General features: G+C 39.8%; 1 protein-coding gene across 2 annotated transcripts in view; it reads right to left on the bottom strand.

Annotated features, from left to right (window-relative positions):
- SNX16 (sorting nexin 16) overlaps window positions 1-5,163 on the bottom strand; it is a 153,885-nt gene extending 148,722 nt beyond the window's left edge. For both annotated transcript variants that reach the window (XM_063299431.1, XM_063299432.1), the window contains exon 1: window positions 4,999-5,163. The gene's annotated coding sequence lies outside the window, so the exon portion shown is untranslated. The remainder of the gene's footprint in view (window positions 1-4,998) is intronic.
- Between the last annotated feature and the right edge of the window lie 1,860 nt (window positions 5,164-7,023).

Raw genomic sequence — 7,023 nt, forward strand, 5'->3', positions numbered from 1 at the left:
AAAGAGCACACAGCTCTATAACTGAACTTGAATTCAACATACAGTAACAGTATTTTAACAGTTAAGTATCAAAGCTGGGAACCTTAAACTGAAGTTTACTAATCTAAAGAGAAGCACAAAGGGATAATAAAAATTTAATACCTGTGTCATGAGCACTGATGGTGAGCAGGAGGGGGCCCCTATCCAGGGGGGAAAACGCATGCGTAGTACTGAGGAGTTGAGCAGCCATTCAAAGAGACACAGAACAGACCTGCCTTGACTTTTGGGGTTTATCTGTCTGGGTTTTTCCCATGCTTCTTCAGTTTGTTAGGATTTTCTGTCTAACGTAGCAGTAATAAACACTAGAGACCTATTCCTCATCTCAGCGTGGTTCCTGACTGTTAGGACAACCTGTGTCTTTCCAAATATATTCCAATAGCATTTTAAAAAGTAACAACCAGAAGAGTCATTTCAATCAGCTGCTGAATGAAGAAATTTGCCATTTTAAAAAAGTTGACTATCTGATGAACTGAAGTTGAATGCCATTTCCTAAAACACATTTCACTGTGAGAACTATTATTCTATCCAACATAGGAGAAAGCTCTGTCTGAGTTTTGAAAATATCAATACAGTACAATTTAATATTATCTATGCCTTGAACTTTAAGCTTTTTGCAGTAACAATATATTCAGGCTAAGGTGATAACAGTTTAAAGAAAAGACAAAAACTTCTGCACTCATGTTCTCCATTATGATTGTCACTCAAACATACATGGGCTAGATGTCAGCATTATCAAATTACACAGAATATTTTAAACTGGATTACTCTACACCTCCACCTAAAATTGCAAATGCTCACAATTCACCTATAGTTCACTACAAGCAGAATTGCATATGCCCCTAATATTTGCCCTAAGTCGAGAACTGTACTGACATAAAGCCACTGGAAGCAATTTTGTTAAAAGAATTAATTTGAAGCATGTCATTTCAGCCTATTCTTTGTAACCTCCCTTCTCATACTGCAATGCCGATCTTGCAGTTTCTTTTGCTGCACCAGATCTGTTAATTTTCCCTTCTCATTTTCTTTCATCTTCTATTCTTTTTCCTCTTTGCTCTGCACTCTTGCTCTTTGTGTAAAAAGCAATTTGTATTAACTTTGCCTTTTTAATTGCTGTCATATGACTGGCTCCTTCAAGGGAGCCAAGTGGAACCCTGGGAATGCAGACTTGAACGTGGCACTATGTGCTGCTCTCAGCTGTGTTTGGAAATATCCAACAATAAAGTATAATTTTTTTGACAGCTTCCTTGTTTAGAGTAAAACATTTGATTATCCAGGAAAGTTATAGCTTAAGAAAGAGATTGCCCTCTGAAAGATGTACCTACAAAGCTGTACTGCTTTCCAAAGTATTCACCAGGAACACAGAAAATGAAACCCGGTCAAGGACTAAATTGGTCAGAAGCCTTACGGTTGATTATGCATTGTTCCAATATTGAATGTTTCAAATGGAGCAGTTGATAGAAGTTAGTGAGTTCAGGGGTGCTTCTAAGATGATTCCTAAGAGCCACTTTGCTGCACAACTTGACCAATGCTAAGCAAAGAGAATTAAAGGATGCAGAGCTGGCTATGTTATTAAAAAACTTAAATTCTAGTGTGGCAATCAAGGAGACTGCACTCTCAACATATGCTAAGGCAGATTTTTTTTAAAACCATGGCTGAGTGAAAGAATCACTGTGGTCAACTTCATACACAAAATTGGTTCAACAGAAAACCACAAACACGGTAGTATCCAACATTACACTAGAAGTATAAGAGCTGATATTAAGTTAACACCAGTATAACATTAATAACTTTCAGCACAACCTATCTCACAGGTTGCTTTTGTGGGGAAAACAGGAAGAGAGAGGTTTATGTATGCCACTCTTGAGTTGTACAAAATAAAGGCAGGAGAGAAATCTAATAATAAATAAATAGCTAGGCTCATGGAATCAAAATGTCTTGTGGAATTGATATCAAAGTACTGGGCACTTTAAATGTTCTCAAGGATGAAATAGGTTTCATGGGATAGAGGTTACTAGAAAGGCAGAAGAAGCTACTACAGGAAAGTTATAAATTAAATTTTAGCAAAGGTTGTTGTTGTTAATTGCCATTGAGTGATCAAATCAATTTATCTTCAATTCAGTTGGAGATAAAAAGGAATAAAGAAAAAAAACTCACCTTGGCAAGTTTAAGGTACATCTTAAAATCCTGGGCCCAGAAAAAATCATTGAACTTTGTTTACGATGGCTAGAAACAGTACAGCATGAGTTTCCAACTTTTTGAGCTGGTAGAGCTATTTGGAATTCTAAGAAATTTGTTTATTCATTTAGTTACTACTCTGCTTTCTTTGCCACTCCAGTCATGAGACTGAGTGGCTGACATAGGCACTCAGATAAAATGACTGCCAATGGAAGGATGCCACTGTGGGTGTGACTAGTTACAAAACACCATTTATGAGAAGGCAAACTTGTGAAGGTACTTCTCTCCACCCCAGCCAGCTTCTAGAGTGTGTTCTACCACTCTAGCTTGCATGTTTTTTTCTCTGACTAGGTGGACACTTTTCTAAATAAACAGAATGTATACACCCATCATTTTGTTTTTGAAGACTTTACATGAAAGACCAGAATCATTTTTATAAATAAACATGGTCCTTTACTTTGCAGTATGTCCATTCTGTCTCTCCTTGTTTTAACTGAAAGAGTCAGCAACAACAAAAATAAAACCAAGTGGATCAAAGGCCTTGGTGGCCATTAAGGAAGGTGTCTGAGGAGCATTGTTTTCTGAGGGTACAGTATTGTTAGCAATTGCAATAATACAGGAACCTCACAAATCACCTATGAGTTTCTAACCAGATTGATGGATCTGAAACAATTTTTAAAAAATCTTGTTTACTAGAATTACACTCTTAACAGGAGTAAGCCATACCCACACAAAGCATTTTTCTCCATTCTATTTTTCTACAAGCACACAGTAATAACATCATGATTTGGCCTTTATTAAATGACAGCCACGCTACCACTTATATCTGAGCATGATGTTCAGAGAAGAAAACAGAAAAAGTAAAAGAGAGTCCTAAGAGAAGATAGGAGAAACCTCAATGGTAACAACTAAATCTCAAGTTTTATCTTTAGATAAAGAGAAAACCCTTGATGAATGAGAAAAGGAATTAGAAGCCGTAATTGAAGAATTAAAAATACATGAAAACTAGAATTAATGTTTAATAACAAGTTGTTTAGAATATCAACTAAAATGCCAATTGTTCACTAATTTAAAAGAAACTGTTGTGTACTTGATCAGGAAAAAAAACCCCACTTGTTTCAAATATGGAAGCAATAATCACTTCTAATCAGGAAATGTGGTTCCAGGACAACACATGGTAGAAAATCCATGATCCCCCCCACCCAAAATGGCAATTACTGGCGCCTACCATCTTAAAATTAAAGACAAGACAAAATAATGAACTATGGGAAAGAAATGCAGTACTTAGTGTTCTGTCTACCAAGGCAAACATTCCAGACTTGTGGGATACATGTTAAATGCATGGTGTCCATCTACTGATGGAATTTAAGCTTTCACAAAACAAAGCAGCAAATGAAACTTCTGTATTCCATAAGGGATGGGTTGTTTCAGATACGGTCAGATGATTTCTGTTATCGTTCCTCACAAAAGATCCTTGGCTACAACATTACTGAAGAAATCAAATATTATAAGCACTTAGCCAAGACATGTTTGTTTCTAAGCAAATCAATAGGATGAAACATAACTTTACCAACCTGACACTAGGACATGCCCTGGTAAAACTTATAAGATACTGACAATATCATCCACTATAAGAGGAAGATGAGAAAAGATATGTATTGATTACAAGAAAAGAACAATCCATGAAATGTGTCTATGGAGCTAGGAGACACTCACAAATATATCTGAATCAGGCCAGCTGCTTCATAGTTTTGAGAACTTTTATATTCGAATATCAAAAGGAGTAATCTGAGAAGTAAACATTCCAATCAACAATTCACAAAATATGATTCACCAAAAGGAAGAACACTTGTCAAAATAGTTGCTTATAAATAAATAGGATCAAAATCATAGTTTTCATGAAGCCTAGAAGTCATTTCATGATATTTAAATAAATCTTGAGATCGTTTATTTATTCCTAACCACCTTCAAACTAAACAGCCATCAATTCAAATGGGCAGTCTAAAAAGCCAGTGAAATCTGAGACCTCAAAAGAAAGGATAGACAGTCTCACCAATAATATATGGTTTATATTGCACATTAATATATATTTCACAGACCTTCAAAAGGCTTTTTTTTTTCTCAAATCAAAGAAGGACAAATCAAGGCAGGACAACAAAGTCCCAAAATACTATGGAAGATCAAATTACATCAACAGATGCAATTTATGGGCAACTGGGCAAGGAAGCCATGAAAAGTGAAAGAACCACAGGTAACAGTACTTTAAGAGTGGCAAACATAGTAATCAGTTGCACAGGTATGACTATCCCGCACTAATGCCCACTTCCTCAGATGCATCCAGTGTTATATTTAGTTTGCAAAAAGATAAAGAATATTCACACATAAATATCTAATTTATAAAGAGAGGGAAAAGAGCTACACGTGTTGAAATTTGTATTGCATTTCACTTCTTATTTTGGCAAGCCTCCCTTAAGACTTCTTCCAACCTCGGTTAAACCTTTCACACATCACATGATGCTCAGTCTAAACCACGAACATTTGTTACGCCGCAGAGCTCTTAGTCTTAAGGAGCCCGGACAATCTTTCCGTACTTGAGTAAGTTAAGCAATTGTCTCGCTTCTGGGGAGGGGAGCGCGAAGTCCGTGGAAAACAAGCAGCGAGCGAAAGCAGACGACTGCGAGGGCACAGAGCAAAATCCCGCACAATCCCCGGTGGGAAAAGGCACGCGCCCCCTCCCGCCCCGCTGCGAAGTCCTCTTCTCCGTCCGAGCGCTGGCTCACCTACCTGCCTGCCTTTGTCTCGCCTTCCGCGAAGCAGCTCGCCTCCACCTCGAAGAGACGACAAGGGAGGGGCCGCGCAAACCTGTTGCGAGGAGCGGGAGGCTGCCTGGACGCGGCGCGGTCTCGGACTGCCAGAGCCGCCACTGGTTTGTCAGGCCGTCCCGACTACACCTCCCGAGATGCATCAGGCCCCCAGCCCGGACGCTGCCTTTTGGAACTACACGACCCAAGAGGCATCGCGGTTAAAGAGGCCGGTGAGTCGGCGTATTTGGATTAAGGCCTGATGGCTGAAATCACACCTTCTTTCTCCGCCTACTTTTCCTTTCGGGTCGAGCTGGCTGCTGGGATTTGCAGTTCTGTGGGCGGAGCAAATTCCCGTTGCTGCGCAAGGTGATAAAGAGGTAAACTTGGGGCTTACCTTTGTGAATTCCATTCTTGGGGCTCTGCTGACGGCTTGCCGGCCCCGGCACGAGGCTTCCCTGCCCGATTTTGTCGTCCCACCTCATACCTAGCTGAGGCTGCCCAGAGCGACCTGTGGTGGTCCTGTTTTGTGGTCCTTTCCTTCTTGTCCCCTGCTGTGGACAATCTAGGATGCCTCAAGGAGGAACACGAGGTGGCATGGTCAGGAACTGCGATCTGGTCAGCTCCAGTTGAAAGTCTGTTGTGGAAATGCCGCTCATCCCCCAGTCCGATCACTGGGCTTTGCCCCTTCACGGGCATCTTGGCTTTCATTCAAGAGAGATCCGATACGTGATCTTTCTCTCTTTACACTAGAATAGCAAAGTCCCAAGAGACTGATATTGTAGATCTGCCCAGCCAGGAATCCTGCTGTTTGTTGTGTGTGAGTGCTGGGACATCCCTGGATTAACCACGAAGCAAAATAAAACTCTGCTTAGGGCACCAAGGGAAGGGGGCACCACGGAGTCTCCCCACCAAGCTATAATGCCCTTAACTCTTTCCCTGCCACAGTGACTTTAGTTCCCAATAACTTTTTGCATTTGCATTTTTCCCTTATAACAATTTTTATTAAAAATGTGTTAAAAAGTGTTGGAAATTTGCATTTTTTTCTACTGCTGTAGTTATAAGTCAATAATTTGCTTATACTTACTGCTTTTTAGTATTAAACAAATAAAATAAAGTTTACATTTAACATGGTTGTGGGCTTCAGCTTGGGGGATGACCTGGAAGAAAACTGAAATTTTAATCTTTTATTTCACCTTCAGCAGTTACCGAGTCTGAACATCTTGTCAGTTAAACAATGGAAGGGCACCATTGTTGAGCTGTGCTTAGACCATCAGCTGGCCTTAATCCAGCCCTATGTTGAGAAATCTTTAGCTAGGGAAAGCACATCAAACACACACACACACACACACACACACACACAAAGAGACGCACAAAATGTGGGCTGCAGAGTTAGGGTGGGAGAGAAGAGAGGAGGGAGAAAAGGAAGATCAGAAGGCATAACAGCATGAGATATACCTGGATTGGGTTCCTCTGCTTTTTTTTTTAAATCAACTCTTCCAATCATTCAGGCAGAGTTTGGGGTCTGTGTGTGTGACCCAGATATATTAATCTTTGAAATTTTGATCCAATCTGCAGTAATCCTGTATGATCTCTAGATGGCAGGATGTATGAAATCATTTCTGGTAGGCTGTGGGGGCAGCACATTTTATGGTGGGATAGTCTTTGTTCCTGACTTAAAGAGAGGAAGAAAACACATTAACCTGCCTGTGAAGAAAAGGCTTTATTGATTTATTGCTCAGTTCTGGTTAGCACTAGGCAGTTATATTTACAGAGAAAGGCAGGTTGTGCTGTGTGGTGATTGTGCCTAGTGCAGTGTTTTTCAACCTTACCAACTTTAAAATGTGTGGACTTCAACTTCCAGGATTCAGCTGCTACTGTTAAACTTTTTAGCTGCCTACTCTTTTAAAAATTCTTCATTAAAAATACAACGTATTTTGTTTAAAAGCAGTTTTGCTCATAGCTAGTTGCATCGAGAAATGTTTTGCTAGAGGTGTTAATATACAGT

The sequence above is a fragment of the Candoia aspera genome, chromosome 3 (assembly GCF_035149785.1).
Source record: "Candoia aspera isolate rCanAsp1 chromosome 3, rCanAsp1.hap2, whole genome shotgun sequence".
Taxonomy (NCBI): Eukaryota; Metazoa; Chordata; class Lepidosauria; order Squamata; family Boidae; genus Candoia; species Candoia aspera.